Source organism: Orcinus orca, chromosome 21 (assembly GCF_937001465.1).
Source record: "Orcinus orca chromosome 21, mOrcOrc1.1, whole genome shotgun sequence".
NCBI lineage: Eukaryota > Metazoa > Chordata > Mammalia > Artiodactyla > Delphinidae > Orcinus > Orcinus orca.
In genome coordinates, this window is record NC_064579.1 from 31,298,509 (window position 1) to 31,323,924 (window position 25,416).

General features: G+C 34.9%; 1 long non-coding RNA gene across 2 annotated transcripts in view; it reads right to left on the bottom strand.

Moving 5' to 3' along the window:
- The window catches only part of LOC125962814 (uncharacterized), a 36,431-nt gene that overhangs the window by 7,341 nt on the left and 3,674 nt on the right, over positions 1–25,416 (bottom strand). Inside the window, exons 2-5 of one of the 2 annotated variants that reach the window (XR_007474564.1) lie at positions 20,452–20,604; positions 8,148–8,255; positions 2,789–2,850; positions 2,368–2,480 (exon numbers count right to left, since the gene is read on the bottom strand). This is a non-coding gene — a long non-coding RNA (uncharacterized LOC125962814). Of the gene's footprint in view, positions 1–2,367; positions 2,481–2,788; positions 2,851–8,147; positions 8,256–20,451; positions 20,622–25,416 lie in introns of both variants that reach the window. The other variant, XR_007474563.1, reaches the window with a different exon arrangement.

The following is a 25,416-nucleotide window of genomic DNA, read 5'->3' on the forward strand; positions in this document are numbered from 1 at the left end:
GCTGAAAAATACTGGCAAGTGAGCTCTTTCATATGTATTAGGTTTCCAAAAGCCATTCTTCTGATTTGGGTATGTCTGGTTTTTTTTTTCCCCATTCATTTTCCATTTTTTCTTCATTTATTCACTGACAAATTAACCAAATGGATAAATAACACCTAATAGATAGCCTGGATAATTTGAAAATACAGATCAAACGCTACACATAATACACACTAAACTCAACTTGTTACAAATTGATTGCATTATCTATTCTCTGAACCACCTATGCATATAATAGCCTAATCCACGTTTAAACTTCCTCTTCTTTTTTCTAAAAGAAAAATCCACTATCCTTCTCAGATTTACTGTTACTTCCTCTAAGCTACTTGTTGAAATCAACAGATGTGCCTAGGGAAGAAATGGTCACAAATACCATGTCATACCTGTGGGTTAACCTCCTCTGGACCTTGATATCACAATTCTTCACTTCCTGGTTAGCTCTTGAGTCTCTTCGAAAAAAATGTTTTATAATATTTTTCAACTCTTCTAAATGACATCAGCAGAAAGATGGGACCAAATTGCCCAATCTGCCATTCTGGGAGGAATAGCCAAATCCGGCCCTGGTTCACATACCTGGTGGTACTTCAAGGCTCCAGGAGCCCTGCGGGGAGTTCACGTCCAGCTCCTACAGTTCCTGCTATGTCTCCAGTCTTTTCTGGAGCCAGGGTGCATTCTTCCAGTTACCAGCCCCAAAGCACATACAAGCCCCATCACTAACTGATGTGGCATCAGTTCACACTTAATGGCTTTGATTTCTCTCTTTCTTTCTATTCCAGGATAGAATTTCCCATTCCTTTCGAAGCCTGACCATGTACATGTGTCACTGTGTACTGAGAGGGGGACTGCACGTGTCAGCTCAGGCTGTCATCAAGACTGAGCTTTGAAATTTGATTTCCACAGTATAAAGTCTGCCTTTTACTACTTCTACTATAGAAATGTATTCTGACATTAGACTTAAATTCTTCTGAAGTCCTGCCATAGATCATTTATTTCTCTTAATTTAAAGAAATTACTTTTTCTTCATGTTCTGTTAAATTTTAATTGGATCCTGCTGAATTTTCAACTCCACTTGGTTTTCTCAGGAGGATCTTGGGGCTCTTATAGTAGAGGCCATGTCATCTAGCATAACATTAAAAATGACAAATACATTGAAATTGTCTCCTGGACTCTGAGACAGATAATTTCTAGGAATAGATTCTGTTTCTGAGGATTCATATAATACTTCTTTATCTGGTTCTGTCTTGTATTTACCAATAACACTATTATTTTATTTTTTCTTTAAATTTTTACCTTGACCAGCTAAGATTCCTCTCAAAGATTTAGTATCTCATAGCCTTGTCTACACAGTACACTTGGGGGGTGCCCCAAATCCTTCCTCAGTTTGGTAAATTCTGAGTTGTATAAAGTACACAGCTTCTATCAAGTTCTCACCTACTTAGAGAACTATGTGTGCTACTGTAACTCCAACTTAAGAGATGTAGTCTTTCCTTCATGGCCTAGTTTTCACATATTTTAAATATATAAAGAGTTAAATATTAATTCCCGTATGAACTGTAATTATGGTAGCCACCTCCACTGCAACCTTCCCTCTTTTACTTGGAATCAGTTCTGCACTTCCCAGAATGCTATTAAGTCCTCACAATCCTTGCAATTTCCTTCTCTACCTCCACATTCTCATTTCCCATCCAGTAGATTTTTAATTTACGGGATGTCCAATATCTGAGGGAATGCAGAAAAGTGGAGAGTTTGGGGCAATGCTCTAGTTATAACAAAGACCAGGCCTTTGGTTTCTGACTGATACCAACCATGGGTCTCTAAACGGAGGATTGGAAACTACTAAAGTAGGAACAAAGAGCCTTTAACCTCTTTTCAGGGAGTGTCTTTTGTAAGAAATAAAGCCTACATGAGCCATTGACTAAACAGTGTGTGTGTACTGAAGGAGGGCAGAATTTGCCACCCCAAAATATACCTCCTTGGCATAAGGATTATTATAGGCTGATTACTTTTAAGAAGCAGCAGACCTAGGAAAAGCTCTGAAAACTGAGTAGAAGTTACCCTTTTGTAAGAGACATTTACATGTATATGGGAAATCTCCATTCGAAAGGGTGTCTCCCTCTTTGTTACCACGAAGAGGATGACCGAATCTCCAGAAACTCTTATCCATGGAGAAGACAATGCCCTAAATCTGCGTCATAACCTTACTCTTATTCACTGTGCTCTTCCTGACCGCCGCCCACAGCTGGCTTCCCCATGCCCCAACACCTTCTTTGGTTGAAGTGGACACAGTATTTAAGGTGGTGGCTTGGGTCATTTTGGGGAGTTACTCACTTTCCTGGGTCTCTCCCATGAACACAGGAGGTATACATGTTATTAAACTTCTGTTTGTTTTTCTCCTGTTAATCTTTTATTACAATGGGGAGGGGTGGTGTCTCACCCGAGCCCTAGAAGAGTAGAGGGAAAATTATTTTTCATAACGTGTGGTATAAATTAAGTTCATCTGTATTATAGTGTGCAGCACTCTCTAAAAAATCTGACATTATATAGGTTTCCAGGGAAACTTTTTAATGGTTCATGAGTTTTTATCTTTTTTGATCATCTTTCAAATTATCTAAATGACAATGCTGCAACAAGGACATCTGAACTTAATCCATTTTAAACCAGACCCTCCCAGTAAAAACACTAAGACTTGTGGAGTGCTCACTACGTGCTAATCACCAAAGTAAATGCTTTAGGAGCATTTTCTCATTACCTTTGCAAAAGAGTCTTTTTTGGGTAGGTGGTCTTCCTAACCTCTTTTTCCCTGTAGGTAAGCTGAGAAATAGAGGAGTTAGAAAATTAGTAGTAAGTTAGGAAAAAGGAGTGGTAAATTCAGCCTTTTGGCTTCAGAAACTAAACTCTTAACCATGGTGCTAAAGTCCTTCAAAGAGGGTAGTATGAAGTTCTATGAATTTCTAGTGAATATAATTAACAAATGTAGCAGTTGAATTATAGAAGGTGTTCTTAGATGTCAAGACTATTACGAAATATTTGCTCAGCTGCAAATAACTGATATTTACTCACAAATACACATGGACGCTTATATTTTAATAGTAAATATATATTTCTCCTTTCTGGTTAACATTTACTCTAATTGCTGTTTTGAAAATATTGGTTTTTCTAATGTTATCTTTTCAATAACAAAGGGTTAAAATGGCAAGTGATTTAAGCTCTTGTGGTTTGCGCCCATTGTGAAACATGTCTGGAAAATTCTTTGACGCTCCTCTCATTGAAAGGTGAGGTCTATGTCAGCCCGCCTTGGATATGGACTCTGACTGTTTGGCCAACAGAATACAGTGGAAATTACACTTTATGGTGTACAGGATCAACCCTTAATAAACTGGCAGATTCCAGTGAAGTCATTTGTGAGCCGTTCATTCTTGAATCCTAGGCACCATTCCTAAGGGCACTCAAGCGGGTCGCGCAGATGCCTGTGTGGAGGGTGGAGGGACTCCAGGGACGTTGCCCCCCTGCCTCCCTGAGCTGCCACCTGTCAGTCATCATCACCCTGTCCGTCATGTGAACCAGCTCTCTTAAGAGTGGACCAGTTCAGAGCTGAGCCAACCTAGCCGGTGCCACTTGGGGAAGAGGTAGCTGTCCCCACCAAGCTCTGCCCAAACTGCAGATTTTGTACAGAATAAATGATGGTTGTAGGGGGAAGTAACAAATTTGGGGGCAATCTATAATAAGGCAATAGCTACCTGACCTGAAGGCTCTGAGACGCATCTATTTTCAATGTACTCACAAATAGACAATCTCTGCTCCCGAGATGTGGAACTTGCATTTAGATCTCTTCTTATCTGGAACAGTTTTAAGTTATGAGGAAATAATGATAACGTTTAAGTGGCACTATGGAATACTTTACTATGTACTTTCAGGTACCAGACGAAAGAGTAAAGGCTAAAGGGCACTCAGTTTTCGGATCATCCCTGCAAATCGCTCACATCTCACGCTGGAACCCAGACTCTCAGGGTCAGCTTTCTGACATCATAGGAGCTGAAGCTGGGTCCATCTCCAGAGCCGTATAAAACCAACGCAGATGTTTCCTCATCAGAGGCTCTTTTATTGATGAGGCATTTTCTCACATATATTATCAGCATTTTCCTTTCTGGGGGGCTCTTCTCATTAGCATTTGAACATGACCCAGTCAATCACAGTCAACAGGAGCCTTCCATCAACTTTCTCTCCCATCACCTCAAGCCTTATTTCTATCTCTGTCCCATAGCGCCTTCCCTTTTTGTCATAACAAACATCCTGTTCACTCCTCTTCCCCTTGTAATCTGACTTCCACTTCCAGCCCTACAACTGCTTCGACCTAGGTTACAGAGTAAATAGAAATACTTCTTTCTGAAGCAACTGGACCTTTTGATTCTTAGTTTACATGAATTTTCTATGGTATGCGGTTCTTCTTCTCAAGCTCCTCCCCACACGCTCCAGAACTGGTCGCATCTGAATTAGTCTGCTTGGGCTATCGTAGGAGAGCATCACGGGCTGGGTGGCGTAAACAACAGACATTTCTTTTCTCTCAGTTCTGGAAGGGAAGGTGGAGACTGAGGTGCCAGGAGCTCGGCTTCTCTCTGGCTCGCACATGGCTGCCTTCCCGCCCAGTCCTAGCACGACCCTTCCCTGGGGCCGACACAGAGAGCACTGGGTGCCTTGTCTCCTTGTAAGGACATCAGTCCCACTGGACTAGGGTTCCATCCTTAGGACTTCATTTAACCTTAATGACCTCCCCGAAGGCCCCGGCTCTCTTACTGCGGGTAAGGGCTTCAACACAGGAATTTGGTGAGAACACAATTTGGTCCACAACAACACTTCTCAGCTTACCTGAGGTCAAATTACTTAACCTCTTCTAACCATTCTGACCCTTCAGTGTATTTATTGTTAGTGCACTCTCTCAATACCCTTTCCTTCTTATGACATAAATTACTACTTATATTTCACACAGCCTTGAGTCTCCAGCCCAGCTCTCTCCCCAGAGTGTCTGATTCACTCAGCTGTATATTAGACAATCTAACTCTATGCCCCACAAATATCTTACATCAAATAATCCAAAGTATTTCGCATCTCATACACATGAACCAAGTTATCAGCAAGTTATCCAAGCCAGGACTCTGGGTTTTGTCTTTTTATCCTCAACACACTCACACACTTCACAAAATTCAACAATTCCCTTTGTCTTACTTTCAGAGTCTGTTTCAAATGTCTCTGGATCATGAACTCTCTTGTCTCTGTGCTTTTTCCAATATACTTATTTCACCAAGAACATTCTGGCCCCGTGACCTGGGTAATCCCACTCCATTCTTCGCGTCTCACCTACGGTGCAACCGTCTCTGGAAACAAGGCCCTGAATCTCTAGACTGAACCTAGTGATGGTAACTGGTTTCATCACTTATTCTTCCTAGTATAGTCTGTGGCAGCCACTCTTCAAAAAGAGGATGCACCCCTACCCAAACTTTGGCTTAGATAGTAAGACTGATAATCATACGTACATAAAAGACTGTGAATAATGCTATCATTTACATAACGAGACTCCTGGAGAGTGCAGGGCAACCTCCCTAAAAAAGTCCTAAGATGGAAAAAGCAAGGAAAGGGGTTTAACTGTGGTTAGCAGGCAGGGCTGGGATGAAGGCTGTCGCACACAGAGTAAGGTCTGAGCGCTCTGAATCTCCCGCTGGAGTGAAGGAGTCACCGTCCGGGTTTCTCATCAGCTGGACAAGATGTGAGGCAGAGGATGGAGAGGAGTGATGCTGAAAAGCTGTCAGCGGTGAGACATCAAAAAAGAAAAACCTCAGGCTCCTTACTACGTGGTGTTAGGAGCTCAGCTGAGCAGGGAAAGCAGGAACCGGGCCGCCAGGCATCAGAGTTGCCCATTAAAGCAACAAGCCAACAATGAAGGAGTCAAGCCTTTAGTCACTGCAGCGGGAGGCAGGAGGCTAACACGGAACGCGGCCCCCTGTCCTATTTTCCTCACGGGAAGGCTTACTCTTGGAGGGTCAGGCAGGTGTGCACATGTCGGGGTCATCTCACTGCTGAGGGAGCCCTGACCCAGAGGCTCCGCAGTTGAACGAGCCTGGGGTGGAGGACAGCATCAGGGGGAAGGGCTAGCGGTGGAGAGGTGGAGGGTACAGGGTCAGAGTGGGGAAAAGTGTCTGTAAGGACTTCTCCTCCTTCCCACGAGGAGCTATCAGCACGCCTAAAGAAGAAGACCGCTGCCCCAGGCCTCACACAAATGACCTGGAATGAAGGCATCAGGGCTAGGAATGTAGATACCTGAGGAGGGCCCGGGTCCTTGACGGCAACTCCCTTCAGAGACTGCATTGCAAAGGCTGTGCAGGGCGTCTGGTGTGGGAGGAGCACCGCGACCCCGAGACCTGTCAGATAAAGCCTCTGGCCGATGGTCAGCAGGAAAAATTACGTAAAGAGGTTGAGCCGGGAGTCAGCCTCCTAACATGGTCCTGAACATATGGAATTACGGTCACATGCAAGGCCAAGGGGGAGAAGACACACCTGATCAGATTATCCTTTCACTGAGCATATTTTAATGTGCATGAGTTATCTTATTTTTGAAATATTCTGGCATTATTCATTTTAGCTGAGTCTCTCTTCCTGATATTATAGATCAACATGCTACTTCCATTGCAAAATTTAGCCACTTTTTAATAATCTATACTTATAAATATGTTTTGAAAGCAGATGGAAATTTTTTAACACACTGGCAAAAAACATATTTTTAGCACAACAATCAATAATGAGGAATAGTCATCAAGAGCTGTCCTTTAAGAAAGGAGTACAGAGGATTTTTTAGAACACAGGCTTTCAAATTGTACAGACTTGAGAAAATTCTATAAGCCTCAATTTTATCATCCATAAATACAGTTCCTAAAATTGTTATGAAGATGAAATAAGGCAAAACGTACAAATAACATACTCTGGCATATATATGGCCCAATAAATGATTAACTGATGGGTCAGTTAGAATGCGTACCATCCATTCATGGCTCTTAAGTGATTTAACACTATGTGTACAGATACTGACTTGAGAAGATGAGCGACGGGTAAAAGGGGATGTGAGATCTCCTTGAGGTTCAGTTTTTCTGTTAAAAAAATGAAGACTTTCCTTTCTCTTGACTGATTTTTGGGCTTATTTTCATGCCTTCTAGTTGTCTAAAAAGCTCAAAATTATTACAAGAAGCCTGGTGAATTTTGGGGGTGTCTAAGAAGAAGTCTTTCTATGCATTGCTCTGTCAAGAAGGGGCTCAAATTTAGAATATATTGTATTTTTGGTAAAATATAGTTCTCCCAAATCATTCGTATTCTTGACATTATTTCTGCACCTATCGTCTAATCTGTCCTGCTCACATTGTGTCCCCATGAGATGTGGACATGAGTCTTGAAGACATATAAACAGGGTCCTAAATGCAATGTGGATTATCTTCTTCAACTTTTACACTTATGTTACTATGGACTGATTAAAATGGTGAGCATGGTATTTAAACTGAATTATATTTATGTCAGATACTTTATCAATTCTTACTTGTTATCAGGAACTAATGATTTAAAAATTAATAAGATATATCCTCTGCCCTTGAAAAACTGATAATTAGCTTAGAGTATAGGTACATATTTAACCTACCATAATCAATGCAATAAGGACTAGAACAAATACAACAGTAGTATGTCTTGAAAACAAAGTAAAAGGGGTTATTAAAGTGCCTTCAAGTATTAGGGAACACTACTTATGAGGTCACAACTGACTTGTCTTGAAGAACAGATAAACATGTCCAGGAAGAGAAAATTAGAGAATGCCAGGTAGAGCAGAAGCAAGAGTATGAGAAAAGACATGGAGTTCTCAAAACTGCAAAATGAAGCTGAAATTAGGCCAGCTATATGCATCCCTTCAATAAAATGTCCTTCCAAGTTTCAAAAATATTTTCCAGGTTTGAAACTTCAAGAACACCCAATTGACAGAAGTATAGATAGGAATTATTATACATTGAATGAAAACTGGCTTTAATCATAAAGCCCACAGCACCTAATAAAGTAATAATTATGATGATGAGGTCACTTACCATGGGCTGAGATCATACAGTCTGTTAGTGGCATATCTGTCTGGGAACGAAAGTATCCCTTAATCTAAGAGCATGGTCTGTCAACTGCATGTTGGAGCTTCTTCTTAGCTGTTCACAAGAAAAAATAATGAAAATAAAAATTAGTTATTCATAAAAATCACACTGGTTTCTTTTCCATTTGAAAAAATATGGATAGGAAATTTTAATAAATTAAAAAAAAATTTTCTGATAACATATTTGTATCCAGCCAGGCATTGAGTATAAGTGTATTCCTTGAAAAACTCTCCTACCGTAAGGTTTACACATATTTTTGTGTTACATTAATATACATTCTGTTAGGAGAAACCATCCATGAAATCACAAAGGATTGTATATTTTCTATATAAGTGTGCTGTATGGCTGTTCTCTGAAGAAATGAACTCTCACATGTCTAAAATATAGCATGTACCATGAGAGCTAAATCAGAAATTTCAGTGAAATGCTAAACTGTGTTTACGTCTTCCTTTTTTCTTACACGTTTCATTCCAACTACTCCTGAATGTACTATTTCAACTTAAGTTGATGCTGTCACAAACAAACTCATATTGTTTACATTTTATGGCAGTTGGCATCTTGGTTCTCTTGGACTGAATAGTCAGAACTTTATAAATGTGCTGTGATTGTACCATGGGTTGGACCGGCCATGCTGGGCAGTGATGGGGCACCAGCTAGATGCTATGCCAACTTGAAGCCACGCTGAAGCTGACAACTGATTTAGCACAGTGAGCTGTTTCAACTGAGATCGACTGTTTGTGTTCTCTAACTTCAAGAGACAGTTATTTTGAAAGATGTATTTCTTTTGTAGGGCTAAAAAGAATACTTTGTCTTAATTATACTTGACATTTCAAAGCTCATACCAAGAGCTTTCTCTGGGGACAGAAACAAACCACTTGTCTCCCCTAGAATAGGAGAGTGAAATGAATAAACACAACCCTTGTTCTTCTCATTTGAGAGTGCAATTTCTCTGGTATTTGTTTGTTTTTTGTTTCATTTATTTTTTTCTTTTGAAGAGCACTGGATGGGCTGTAGCTTAATATTCTCTAGGACACTCAAAGTATTGATGGGAGAAATATTTTGGAAAATTAAGAATAAAATTGCTAGTGTACAAAGCAATATACTGTGTGCCCTTGGTTGTTCTGTGTGTTCATTCAGAGCAGTTAATTTTCTCTGAAGGGGTAAAATAAAATGGGTACTAATATACCAAGAATCTGACATTTTTATGCTTGTATTTCTTTAAATCACTGCAAATTAACAGACTACAATTTTCTTCAATTTTAATTTAAGTTGTCATTTCCTTTGCAAGTATACAATTTTTGTGGTTTCTCTACATCTTGAAATGTTTCATGATCTATGTTTTATCTCTTATGATATGATCTATATAAATCTTTATTATATAAAATTATTCAAATCACTTTTTCCATGAAGGTGCATAGGAGATACTGTAGTCTAGCAAAACTGAAGTAATTTAATTAAAATGAAAGTAATTTTATAAAATATATGATGCATTTTCTGAGAGAATAAAATTAATTTAGTCTTATTTGTACTTCTAGAAAGTAGGAAGTTGAAGTAATCAATGGCATTAAATAGCAAAAAATATGAATAATAGATATCTGCAAATTTTTTCCAAATTATATGGCATAAATACAGTATCCATTAAACACAAGACTAAATTTTAGTATATAAGTGTGAAATTATGTAAAATTCTTTGAAATATATAGATAGAAGCAGATTTTTCCTTTAGATATAATTGTAAGATATCAGAAATATTCAAAGAATTGCTTTATTTTACCAATAAGAATACACAGATATCAGCTACTTTTGTATGAGTCAGTAGAATATATATGAGAAGTTTTCAGGAGGGAAGTTCAAGTAGGCACTTAGAACCAGAAAGAGGTGTCTAAGCATACTATTCACATGAATTGAAATCTTTGCTTCAAATAACACTGAGAGAAACTGAAGAACATATTATGAAGTTGTTATTTTGTATATGTACTTTATTTTACAATGTATTTTATATGTCCTCTCTATAATCTCATACATCTCAAAATTTTCTCAACAGCATCACATATCCTTTTGTAGAAACTGTTTCTATTTTTTTGGATTTAATTCACAGATTATGTTAGTATTATTAATATGTTATCCCAAAGGCAAGGACATTATTTCAAGGGGAAATTCAGAAACATAGTGAGATAACAAATCCTAACTGGTTAACCTAGTTATTTAATTACTAATATTAATTTAATCAATTGTGGCAAATTGCAATGTCTTCGTACTTCAGATTTTGCTTGTGCTGGACAAGCAAAGAGACAACAGTCCTTGCCCTTGATGAATAATCACATATTTTATGATGAGATCTACATTTTAGATAAGAGGCTTCTTAATAGTTTTATAATAAATAACAAATGTAATCTCCATTATATTGTTGTAAATATTTATATTTAAAATAAAATTGTACATTTCTCTTTGAAATGAACCATTTCAATACCAAAGCAATTTGACAACTCACATTTATCTATGAAGAAAAAAATACATAAATAAACCCATCTTTAATAGTCAAATTGTTGACCATGTCACCTTTCCCTCTTAAGTCATATTTTCATTTCACATTTCTCATAGACTATTACCCTTATATATTATAAATTTTAAACTGGAAAGTCTTCTATTAATCATCATGTAATAATTTGTATCTATAAAATCACATATGTGTATTGAACTCTATGTTTAATTCTTTAGGCCATAAGCCTGTATGTTTTAAAAGATTTTTTCAGGATTGAGTTAAGACTTCAATTATTTTAGAACATACCTGGTCAAAACAATAAAAATGTATTGCAAATTTTAAAAAAAGGCATAAAATGGAAGTTATACTGAAAATGTCTCTTACTATACAAACAGCTCATGCAGCTCAAAAGCAAAAAAAAAAACCCAATCAAAAAATGGGCAGAAGACCTAAATAGACATTTCTCCAAAGAAGACATACAGATGGCCAACAAACACATGAAAAGATGCTCAACATCATTAATTATTAGAGAAATGCAAATCAAAACTACAATGAGGTATTACCTCACATCGGCTAGAATGGGCATGATCAGAAAATCTACAAACAACAAATGCTGGAGAGAGTGTGGAGAAAAGGGAACCCTCCTGCACTGTTGGTGGGAATGTAAATTGATACAGCCACTATGGAGAACATTATGGAGGTTCCTTAAAAAAACAAAAATAGAACTATCATATGACCCAGCAATCCCACTACTGGGCATATACCCAGAGAAAACCATAATTCAAAAAGACACATGCACCCCAATGTTCATTGCAGCACTATATACAATAGCCAGGACATGGAAGCAACCTAAATGCCCATCGACAGATGAATGGATGAAGAAGATGTGATACATATATACAATGGAATATTACTCAGCTGTAAAAAGGAACAAAATTGGGTCATTTGTAGAGACATGGATGGACCTAGAGACTGTCATACAGAGTAAAGTATGTCAGAAAGAGAAAAACAAATACCGTATATTAACTCATATATGTGGAATCTAGAAAAATGGTATAGATGATCTTATTTGCAAAGCAGAAACAGACACACAGATGTAGAGAACAAACGTATGGACACCAAGCGAGGAAGGAGGGGGCGGAATGAACTGGGAGACTGGGATTGACATATATACACTATTGAATACTATGTATAAAATAGATAACTAATGAGAACCTACTGTATAGCTCAGGGAACTCTACTCAACATTCTGTGGTGACCTAAATGGGAAGGAAATCCAAAAAAGAGGGGATATATGTATACGTATAGCTGATTCATTTTGCTGTACAGTAGAAACTAACACAACATTGTAAAGCAACTATACTCCAATAAAAATAAATTTTAAAAAAGGTTCTTAATATTATATCTACCTACATTTAATGTTTTATTAAATAGTTCATATATTTATGAATGAGTATTACTTGGTGCAAGAATTAGAGTGAGTTCAGCATCAATTTTATTCTATAGTATATTTTTAGAAATGAAACCAATGAGAAAACAGTGTATCTGAAAGTAAGTCAATGGAAATGGAAGGTGTTTTGTACAGCAACGTTATCTGACTTTTAAAGTGTTTCTAAGTTATGAGATAAAATTCACAAGTGTTGTCTATCAAAAAGAATTATCTTGGCGATATATTATGTATCTATATGATCAAATCTTTCTACAAATTTGTTAAAAGCAACAAATTAGAATTCAAATAATTTGTAAAATCATTCACCTGTTAGTCATGTAATCATTCTCTTTCTAAACCAAATTTCTACTCAATTTGGGTATTGAAAAGCATATGCAAATTGGTTTTACCCAGACCTTCTCAATGACTTAATTTTATTTGCTATTCTTTTACTCAAAGATATTTAAAAATGGAGATTCAATCAGATGAGATGGGATAGAATATTTGCAAGTTATACATCTGACAAACAGATTGTATCCAGAATATTTAAAGAGCTCTCAGAATGAAACAGCAAGAAAACAACCAATCAAATGAGGAACTGTGCAAAAGACTTGAACAGACATCTGTGTCATCTATGAAGATGAAGAAGAACATGAAAGAGATGCTCATTATCATTAGCCGTTAGGGATATAAGACTTAGAGTCATGATGAGATTTTACACTCATCTTTCAGAACAGCTGTAATAATATCGACAATACTAAGTGTTAGTGAGGATAAGGGACAACTGAATCTTTCATACTTTGTTGTTGGGAATGTAAATGGTACAGCAACTCTGCAAAATAGTTTGACAGTTTTGTAAAAACTGTATACTTCCAATACGAATCAACAATTAGACTTCTAAAGAAGTGAACACATGTGTTTACACAGAAAGCTATACACAAACGTTCATAGAAGTTTTAACTTTAGAAGCCAAAAAATGAAAACAACTTAGACGTCCTTCAGTGAGTGAAAGGATAAATAATCTGTGGGTCATTTACACCACGAAGGATACACAACATTAAAAAGGAACACACTATTGATACACTCAACTTATATGTATCTCAATAGCATTATATTGAGTGAAAAATGCTCATCTCAAAAGGTTACATATTTATGATTCCATTTATGTAACATTCTCAGAATGACAAAAATTACAGTGCTTAAGAACAGATCAGTGGGGGTCAAGGTTTAGAGTTGGGCGTGGGTGAGCCTGTAAAGGGGTATCATGAAGTTTCTTTGGGGAGAGAGAATAATACTGTATCCTGATTGCGATGGTGGTTACACATAACTATGCATGTGATAAAATTTTATAGAAGTAGACACCAAAAATGAGTAGTGCATGCAAAAATTGATAAATCTAAATAAGGTCTATAACTGAGTTAATAGTATTGTACCAATGTCAGTTTCCTCTTGTTTGGTAATGTACTATGGTTATTCAAAATGTTATCATTGGGTGAAAGTCATACGGGTATCCTCTTCATGATGTTTGCTGATTCCTATGAGTCTAAGCATATTTCAAAATAAAAAGTTAAGAATATATTTAAAATATTAAGCATAACTCTTTCATATTCTATGAATAACTCTAGTATCTAAAGTCTTTGCTGATATGATTTTGCTGACAGTTGTTCTTGTTTTCTCTTGCTCATGGTTTAGTTGCCTTGTTGAGAATTTTGACTGCACGCATATCAAATAAAATTCAAAGAATTTTTTGAGGCCTCTTTTGAAGATGATTCTCTACCTTACCTGAAGTTTTTATAATACTTAGGTAGTGCTGTTTAGAATGAAAATCTTTGTTAGGGCAAGCTTATGATTGCAAATTTTTAGAGATGACTTTTTTTTCCCACCTTGCTCCAAAACTGGAGACAGTCTATTTTCCTTATTTTCACTTGGGTTTATTTCCACTTCATTCTCCCTGAAAATAATGCTATTTTAGTGCCAGATATCTGGCGAAGACATACTATTAAATTAGTGACCATGAATAATTTCTAGGTTTTATCTCCTCTCCTTTATGAGGCTGTGAATATTAAAGCTCCAATGTTCAGTCTTTGTTCTGAGGGTAGAATTGGTGTCAACGTTTTACTAAATCTCTGGAGTCATGCTTCTGCTAAATTGACTATAGCTTTCTTGATACTTCAAATACAATTTTAACAGATACTTATTTAACTACGTAAAATATTTTTAGCTGTGTCCTTTATAGCATCTTTCAGGATACCTTATTTGCCATTTCACTAGATATGGAGTTTGCTACTAGATTTTTAAAATAGTTTCGAGTTATCAATTTTTTTTCATATTTTGTTTGTAAGAAAATGACATTGGCATGAAGCAACAGGAGTAATTTAACTCTGTAGGTAATAAAAGAAAAAGCAAAAAATAAAATGCAATTTTATTAACCTGAAAAATAAATCAGTTTATCCAATATAATTGGATGACAGATATTTAATGGTTGTATTTTCTTACCTTTCATATTCGGCAACTCAGATCTTTTCTATAGCATTCAACGAGTCACTCTTATGAACAAAGCCTAATAGATGTGGTTTTAAAAAATCTATAAATAAATATGTGGGGGGAAAAGCTGGGAAACACCTTTACTTTGCATGTATCTAATACAGGAAAATTTGGTTGAATTCAAATAATAGGTATTGTATGTAAATATGTGTTGGAAGTCAGGAATGTACATTTGAATTCCACCCTCTTGGGAGTGTTCAAGTTCTCTTAACATTAAGTAATAAGAGATATCAGATTCAGTTGGTGTGAAATGAATAAAATGTAAAGTGGCATCTCCAGCTTTGAAAAGTTCTTGCTTGAAGACAATCTGAAGGTATTTGTCAATATGATAGATTCAAGCTATTATTTTATAAATACAAATAAAAACAGAGGCCAATTTAAGATCCTCTTCTTTGGCAAAAATTCTTAGCGCATTGAGTCATGATAGCAAGTATTTCAGATTTTTATCTTTCTAAGATAATTTGCATCTCTCTGAATCTTAGTAGGCATTTAATTAACATTATTATTGCCTATAAAAATCATACACACAATAAATTCCAATTCTCTGTACATGTACATGTACGTTCACACACTCATATGTTCTCAAATGGAAATTTTACAGTTCAGATACCATCAGTAGTCTCATGAATTAAAATGTAATTATTCTAAGCTTGATTTCTGGACTTCCATGTTATGTAACCAGAGCATAAATTGTCTCTGAGTGTAACATATAAGCCCACATTACACCTTCGAGGAAAAAACAGTTTCTCTTGAGAAACAAGTGATTCACAAAGGATCATCCATGAGGAATTTTAAAAATCATACAGTTTATCTCACACAATTACAGGTTAGTATTTTATCCTTCAGTGCATATATGAGGTTCATCTAGATTAAAATATGAAGGAAGCAAACTCTGGCTTCAATATCACCAGCCTGCTCACTGTAGGTCTTTTAGTTTACTTGTCATCTCACACTTTCTATTAACCTCAGATGTCCAGTGGGTTTATTTTCCCATTTTTTAAAACTTTCCACGTAATCATTAGTGAATGATGTATTTAAATATCACATTACCATTTTTCTTGGAACCACCAGTGATTTTTGAATATTAATCAGCCTTCAGCTAGTCATTCATATGTCTACATAGATATCAATATAAAATTAAGGGAAAAATGGAAGTCACTTTGGCCAGTTAGTCATGACTGATTTAGGTTTTAAGAGTCAGCCCAGAAGGAAATTCTAACGTAATCAGGGACATAATTAATACTAAAGAAATGAGAAAATAACTTGCATTTGCCAGTAGTGTAAACATTCTGATTTTAAGATACTATTTTTGTTTAAGTTTCAATGACAATCTTGAAGTTAGTTTTATAATTCATTCTTTAAAAATAGAGAACACACAAATTTTTCTCAAGAATGAATGTTAAAAAAATTTGAATTGCCATTATTCACATTTGATCATATGTTCAGAAAACATACACATGTATGTGTATACATGTATGTATATATACAGAGAGATATACATATATATATATAACTGACATCATATATATGTGTATATATATATATCAAATAAAAAGGAGAATAATGAATTTCCAGTGGTTATACACAATGTAGAAAAACACCATAACTGAAAGAAATCACAGAAGTACAACAATTCTATTTTCATGATAGACATTGTTTTCCTTTAGTTTTCTGTTAGTATATTTCAAAGCTTATATAGTAAATATTGAAAATAGAATTATTTCTAATACATAAATCAACTTATTTTTATAAAATAAAAGAATTACCAATGATAAAATTTGAAAAATTTAAGGATGTATGAATAAAGAACAACAATGCATGCCCATGCCATGTAGATATAAGCAATTTATATTTTAAAACTTTGCATGCTAATCTTTATTTCATAAATTTACATATTTGAAATTATAATATATATGCAATAACTTATCATGTAATAATCTACTATGAGCATGTCCATATATCATTAAGATGTTTCTTAGACACACAGAAGTGCATTAAATTCATTATTGCTCCTATATTTCCTCTATTCCACCATGTCATTTTTTGGTCCACACTCAAATTCTGCATTTAAATCTATCTCCACCAAGCTTTCTGTGTATTAACTGAATGTTTAATTTTATTGTTTAAATTTCCTTTAAAGCGTTTATTGACATTAGTATCTATATTAAGTTTTCCATTTCTAGAAGAAAGAATGTGCTTAGGGTAGATTTTGTGGCAGTTGTATGCTTGGCAGGATGATCTCTGGGTAAACAGCAATTGCTGTTGAAAAACACCCTAAATAATTACTAGCAGAAGTATGAAAAAAAATTTTGGTATGTTCTCTGGGATGTTTTGATATACATGTGAAAGCGCACTTTTAGTATAAAATCTGCACTCCTTATTATCTACACATTTTCTTGAAATGTAACACAATTATTCTCAGAATCTTTAAAAGAGAATTCTTGAAATGATGACATGCAATTGTCTTTAATATAATCATTGAGGTCTTTGAAAGCCACAGTACCAAAGTGCTGATATCATAGCAATTGCCACTGTCATTCAGTAAAGCATACTGTGTTTTTGCAGCAACATAGAAAGGAGAGGTGAGACTTTGTGTCTCTGTCTATTACAGTCATTGGTCTTTTTTCAGTCCTTAATACTAGAACCCTGCTATTCTTCAACATCTGAATATGAATAAATATCATTTGCTATTTTCTTGTTTTTTAACTATGTTAAAACTCAACAAATATTACCACTGAAAATTATGTTAATCCATACATGTATTATGGAAGCCATAAACCCATTTCAATACAGTGAGATGGATGAATTCTATAACAATGAGAAAGCAGACACAGTACGGCAACAACTGAGAATATTAACATTTTTTGTCTGCCAGTTCCCACTGAGTTGACTTAGGTTGAAGTTGAAGCCAGAGTTATGCGAATGGCTGGATTGAAATATTTTACTTTTCAAAGTAAATAGAGTTTTACAGTCTCTGCCTGTATTACAAATCTTAAGGCTATAAGAAGATGTCTGCAAGAGCAATCTGGGAAGGCAGTTCCTTTAGATTAGAAGCAAATTGTATTGCTGAACTTGAAGAATTTTGTATTTTCACAAACCACAGATGGATAGGACATTCATAAACAGAAGTTTTTTGTGACCATACCGCTCCTTAATTCTTTCTTTCTCTAGTGTTATTTTTGTAGTGTTATTTTATAGTTTTATAACTCAAAACTATTTCAAAGTCAATATGTGCATGTGTATGTGTTTGTGTGTGTTTATGTGTGTATCTCCCCCTACTTTATTTCCTACTAATATTTTGTGCTTCTTTCATGTCCTTACCCAGGTACCCAAATTTTAATGGTACAGTGAAAAGAGCTTGGACCATGGAGTTAAAGAATATAGGTCACTTATTTAAGCACTCTGAGCCTGAATACCTAGGAAAAATGGACTCAATAAGAGTATGAACTGGTTTGAAAGTGCCCAAAGCTAAGTGTTTAGAAGATAGAGAGGATTACATAAATATCATTTACTATATTTTATAATATAATTTTTATAATTTTGATGGAAAACCAAACAGTGTCTTCCTGTTAACTATTACCTAAGGTGGCAGTCCATGAAGAGTGTGTGTCATGTTGGCAAACTTTACAAATAATGTTTTTTTGCTTTGTTTTCAAGAATTTTAGTACTTTAGACATATTTCCCAGTACCTTACATGAGATCAGAAACAATGTAGTAAATATTATCTTATTTCTCACAGTGTTTATTATGGAATAGTTAAGTTATTATTTAGTAACATGCATATACGTTTCCCAGGTAACCTCAAAATAAGAAGTAAATATCAGTTCTATTAAATTACATAAGTATATATTTCATAATTTATTTCAATTGAAATCCTTAAATGTCTAATCTTCTTGAATGTAATGTATGTACAGAATATATATTATTAAATAAGAGTAATCAAACAAAAGTAATCTGTTTTCTGTTAAGATTTTAAAAAGTATTTTAGAAGATAAGGTTTGTATGGGATATATAATGTTTTTAAAGAAAAAACCAATTGAAATTATAAATTGAGGATTTTGAGTTTGCAAGATATAATGATGTATAATGCAGAAACATATGGTCTGAGAATAAACAATAATAAAAAAACTTTAAAGATTATTATGTTTAATTTTCAACTCTGTTTTGGATTATATAGTTTCCTCTTATTTATGCCAATGTAACGCATGAGCTAACTGAATTTGACATCAAAATAAAAAGCTTCTGCAAAGCAAAGAAACAACAAAATGAAAGGCAACCTATGGAATGGGAGAAAATATTTGCAAATCATACATCTGATAAGGGGTTAGTATACAAAATATATAAAGAACTCATACAACTCAATAGCAAAACAAACAATTCAATTTAAAAATGGACAGAGGGGGCTTCCCTGGTGGCGCAGTGGTTGAGAGTCCGCCTGCCGATGCAGGGGACATGGGTTCGTGCCCCAGTCGGGGAAGATACCATATGCCGCGGAGTGGCTAGGCCCGTGAGCCACGGCCGCTGAGCCTGCGCGTCCGGAGCCCACAAAAGGAGAGGCCACAACAGCGAGAGGCCCACGTACAGCAAAAAAAAAAAAAAAAATGGACAGAGGATCTGAATAGACATTTTTCCAAAGAAAACATACAAATGACCAAGAGGTACATGAAAAGATGCTCAACCTAACTAATCATCAGAGAAGTGCAAATCAATATCACAGTGAGATACCACCTCACGCCTCTTAGAATGGCTAACATCAAATATATGAGATAACAAGTGTTACTGAAGATGTAGAGGAAAAGGAATCCTTTGTGCACTGTTAGTGGGAATGTCAATTGGTGCAACCACTATGGTAAACAGTATGAAGATTTCTCAAAAAATTAAAAACTAGAACTACCATGCGATCCAGCAATTCCACTTCTGTGTATATTACCAAAGGGAATGAAACTAGGATCTGCACCCCATGTTCACTGCAGCATTATTCACAATAGCCGAGTTACGGAAACAACCAGAGAGTCTGCTGACGGATGAACAGATAAAAAAGATGCAGCATGTATATGCAGTGGAATGAAATTCAGCCATGAGAAATCCTGCCATCTGCAGCAATATGGATGGAACTTGAGGGCATTATGCTAAGTGGAATAAGTTAGACAGAGGAAGACAAATAACATATAGTACACTTGTATTTAGAATATGAAAAAGCAGAACTCATAGAATCAGAGTAGAACAGGGGTTACCAGGGGCTGGGGAGGGGGCTGGGAGAGAATGGGGAGATGTTGGTCAAAGAGCACGAACTTCCAGTTATAAGATGAATAAGTTCTGAGGCTTTAATATACAGCATGGTGACTGTAGTTAATAGTAAGGTTTTCTCAGGTCTCTCCTGAGCATGTGTTTTGCCTGGGTCTGAGGGTGGCTTTTTTGATTCTCCCTTCCACATGCACTGCTTTTAAATGTCTTGATTTTCAAGAGTCTCACCCTAGCTTCCCCAGGCCTTTGATGGTCTACTGTTTGCCTCACCTGTACTCTCTCACTCCAGGTGTCTGCCGGTGCACTCTCCCTACAGCCTTCCCAAGAGGCGTCCACTGCTTTCCCTGCCTGAGATCTACGTTAGGTGAAACAAACACTGGTCCTTCAGGCAGCCCCCACTCAGGTTAGAATGTTTCAAGCAAGTCTTCTCTGCTTCCTCCACTTCAAGCGAGAGAACTGGGGACTGGCTGCCACCTCCTACAGACAAATACCAGGTTGAGCTGGTGAGGGGATGAGGCAAGCACAAGTGAAAATGGCCCCAAATCTCATACCTTTATGACGTGGCTTTTTCTTGATGGGCTGTTCACTTAGTTGGTGTAAGCCTTCTATCCAGAGTTCTTGTAAGGTTAATTTAGCCCCGTTTTTATTTGTTTGATGTCTCCCTGGGGGGAACAAGAGCTTGGAGCTTCCTGTTCTGTCATTTTCTGGAACAAAAGTAAACCTATTTTAAATTATTTATTTAGATGATTTATCCTAATCTGTTATAAAGCAACAATCCCTCAGATTGAGATAAAATTAACTATGTAATGATTATAAAATATATAATTAAATAAGAAATCATGCTAATTTTCTTTTTGTTAAACCAAGGAAACCTAAGGAAACATTTAATTCTCTATGTCTCACTTTTGTTATCTGTATGATGAGGCTAATGCCCCCTCACAGGGTGGCCTGAGTGTTAAAATATTTCACACATGGACAGTGTATGGAAGAATGTCTAGCACATCATTAGTTCTCAGGTAAAATTTAACTAGTTTTATTTTTATTATAATTTTTTCATAATTAGCATCATAATACATAAAGCAAATCTTAAACATAACAGAATAGATCAATAGAAATAATTTTGTTAGAATGAACACATAATTTATAATACAAATTGATATTCTGAGGATGAAAGTATCATTATTTATAATTATACTGGAGAAAACAGCAATAAATCAGGACTCTTCTGGGTAGACCTGTACATAATTACGGTGAATAATTTAACATTTCTCTGACAGAAAAAATTACTATAACAAAAACGCCATTCATGCAATTAATAAACATGGAATAATATGTGTTTGAACTTTTTAATCTTATAAATATATGTAATAAATGATGGTCTTTAATGTAAAATAATGGTCTTTAATACAAAATTATGAAAATAAATGAGCTAAACTATGTCTCAAGTTGTTAATCAAACATATTAAACAAGACAGGAAGGCAAAAGAAAGTTATCAAAATGAAAACAGAAATAAAACAAATAAATAAAATAGACAGCACTGGAAATAAATAAAAAAGAAAATAATTCTTAAATACAAAGACATTGGAAATTTTTAATTAATTAAAACTCATAAAAATGAATAAAATTAATCTCTAAGAGGCTAAAGAGTTTGTAAAAATAGTACATTGCATTCTTACATTTAGAGCAGATGATTTTACCTGAGGTTTCTTTTATGTTATATTAACTAATCCAGAACATGATAAAGGATAAAATTTCATCAGAAACTAATGCTGAAATTCACAAAGATTGCACACTTACACACATATTTTTACTTCTACCCAGATACATATACACTAGAGAAATCTTACAAATATGAATGCATTTGGCATCACTTAATCCAATTTAACACACACCCATATATACACATATACATACACACACACACACACACACACACACACACACACACGTACATCTTTCAATCCAGTGATTCTGTTCCTGGGTTTATATTTCACAGAAATTCTTGCACAGACATAGAAGGACATAATGTAGATGTGAGCTGTTTGTCAATTCAAACTCATGACCACTGGTGCTGGTGCAAAATATAGTCCATACCAGTCAATAAATATTCCATTAAATGCTCTAATCAATCAAATGGCAAAGCCATGGCCAAAAAATTCACAAAGGGACAAAGAAAAAATTACTAATGACCAAATAAAATATTGGAAATGCACAAGTAGAATTTTAAAAAGGAAATCAAAGTATCATAAGAATAATATATAATTTTGTTTGTTAAGTTGTAACAAGTTTGTCATGTTATGTTGCGGACATGTCAAAACATTCAAGTTATATCTACAATTCTCTCTTTATATGCATATGTATACCTATGTGCATATATGTGTAGTTATATATTGATAGAGCAGGTAAACAGAGATATATAGATAAATATGAATGAAATGTAATAAAATTTCAACAGTAGTAATGCCCATAAAACATATGGTTGGGTCTTACTATTTATTCTTAAATTTAAATGGTTCACTATAACTTTAAAATTATGCAATTAAAATATATGGTTCTTATAAGAAAATGACAATATTCTAAATTGTTTATATAAGAATTTATTCTGGCCCTTATAGCAACATTGGTCTGTTAATTGGTCTGTGAAAGTATATTAATAACATATTTCTGAAAGAAATCAGTGGATAAAACTACCACTATTATGAATTAATGCTAAAAGATTTTGTTTTAAAACAATAAAAAGGACTGCTGCACTTGACGAAGAAAAGGTAACAGTTAAAGACATTTCTAAGTTCAATTTCTAAAATTCTCCATATACTTTCTTATATAATTTCTAAACACACCTCCTAATATCATATTTGCATACCTTTGAGATTTCATCTATACTAATACCAATTTGCACTTTATATCCTAATAATAATTTTATTCAAGATACTTTGTCATTTCCATTTTAAAGACAATAAAGATTTATTTCCTGCCAGTGAGTATGAGTGTCTAACAGTATCATTTATCTCATTGTATGACAGTCTTTTTTTTTTTTCCTAAATTTTCAGATACAAAAGCAATTGATAAGCCAACAGTTCTTCAGAGAGCATCAAGTAACTACTGAAAAGATGCATGATACTCTGGGGAATATAATCAACTATAATACACATCTGCTGCCTTAAATTCCTTTAAATGTATTTGGGAAGAGCAGAGAAATAGAGATAACTGAAGATCTCACAATGACTTATAAAGAAGGGGCAAAGCTTTGTGTTCTAGAAATCTCAGAGAATTCTTCATGGTGGGGGGCCTGAACTTGACCTAAAACACTGAGAAAATATTTGGAAAGATGAGGCTCTAGGCAATCTAGAGAATGTATGGGAAAAAATCCCAAATCTGGGTTATCTAGTATGGGAGTTGAATGCAAGACAATCAAGGACTTACATGTTATTTTTCATTTAATTATAAGCTTCTAAAACAGGGCATTGGTCACTTTCTTTTAAATATCCAGGGATAAATATGTGTGTGGTACTCAGTTTGATTTGTATGAAAAAAAAGAGAAAGAAAAGAAACAAAGAAATGGTTGGAAGGTCAAAGGGCAGGGAAAGAAAGGAAGGACAAAAGGGAGAAGAAATAGAGACATAAGGAAAAAGTATTCTAGTGTCACATGCAGAATATGAGAAAGATCAGACTGGAGATGCTTTTCTAGTGACCTTTTTGTTATTACAATAATAAATTTGATTTTTTTCTGATTATGCGTACATGATTAAGATGTAAAATTATTCTTAAAATTTTAAATATGGGTAAAAAATTAAATTCATACTAATGACACTACCTAAACCATCAATACACAAAGTGTGGTTCAAGAATGCCTGGGGGTTCCCAAGATCCTTTCTGGGGTCAGTTAGGTTGAAACTGTTTTCATAATAATATTAAACCTATATTTGCCTTGTTCACGCTCATTCTTTCATGAGTACTCTGTTGCAGAGGCTGCATTACATGGATGTCATTACTCTGTGTGTCACTGTTTTTGTTTAAAAAGTTATCAGTTTAAATTTATAATACAATAAATATGAGCAGTTATGTTCAACATAAATAAAATCTTTCCGGGATCCTCAATACTTTTTAAGAGCATACAATGCAAAGTTTGATAACCAATGACTAAAAATTTCTTACATTCTGACACAATCCATTCTAGTCTTTTTTTTTCTGTGTATAGATGTCATTTAAAAATAGCTGACATTTAAAAAATATGTGTCATTTGAAATATATATACCATATATTATGTGTCGATATATGTTTGAATATACATATATGTATTTGCAACCTGCCTTTTCCAACCAAATTTATAATATATATATATATATATATACACATCTTAGAACTATATATATATATGTACTTATCTATAAAATTTTCACTAATTATTTAATAGACGTATAGATGTAGCATCTATTAATAACCAGTCACCTTATTTTGATATAGAGGAGTTTGTTGTTGTTGCTATAAGAAAGTTAAACATCTACTTGTAGTGTTTTTACTCATGTAAAAATATGTGTATATATACAAATTTTGTATAAGTTTGTACAAATTTAGACTATTTGTACTGAATGTACAAATGGATTTTTAAAGATGAACATGCCCCTTAGATTCATTGCTTGGAAAGTAATTACTGGGTCTAAAACATGCTCCGTATCATCAAACATTATTAGAGACTATTATACTCATTCATATTCCTAACAGCCTCCTTCTACAAATAGAATAAAAGTCATTAAATGTGGGAAATGGGTTCTCCTTATTGTCTGAATTTACCTCTGAAGTGCTAAAAATACTGTAATATATTCATATTTTGTGTCTCTTATTTATGAACTTTGTCCATTTTGATGATTATATTCCACAATAAGGGCTCTCTGTGTGTTACAGATAAAACTCCATCATATATTATATTTGCTACAATTCTCATTTCTTAATTTTTTATAATATGGTTAAGTGTACGTTTAACCATATTTTTTATGTAGTCAGATTCTGTTATTTTGATATTGTCACAATAATGCTCTGTAAGGAACAGCCATAAGTCTTAACGTCACGCATGTCTTATCAATGTCACATGAGCATTTTTTTTCTCAGTTTTACACTTGTGGGTAGTTGGGGTTCAAATGAGGACTGGATGAAGCAGATTTGGGATCCAACTAAACAGGGAAAAGGTCTTCTTCATAGGGTCACGTCCTCCTAGAACTGTGACTGGACATATTCTCTGCGTGACTCGAGGGAGGCACAGCGGAGAACAACCACCACCACACAAGCATTATTTCCTGCCTTCATGCCTTGCCTTTTCCATATTGTCCTATAAATGGAATCATACAATGCGTAACCTTTCGGTTCGGGCATTTTTCACTTATCAAAGCATATTTAAGATTCAGTCGTGTTGTTATAGGAATCAATAGCTCTTTTTATTTCTGAGCATTATTCCATTTCCTTGATGTTTGTCCATTCATTCACCTATTGAAGGGCACCTTTGTTGTATGTAATACTTTTA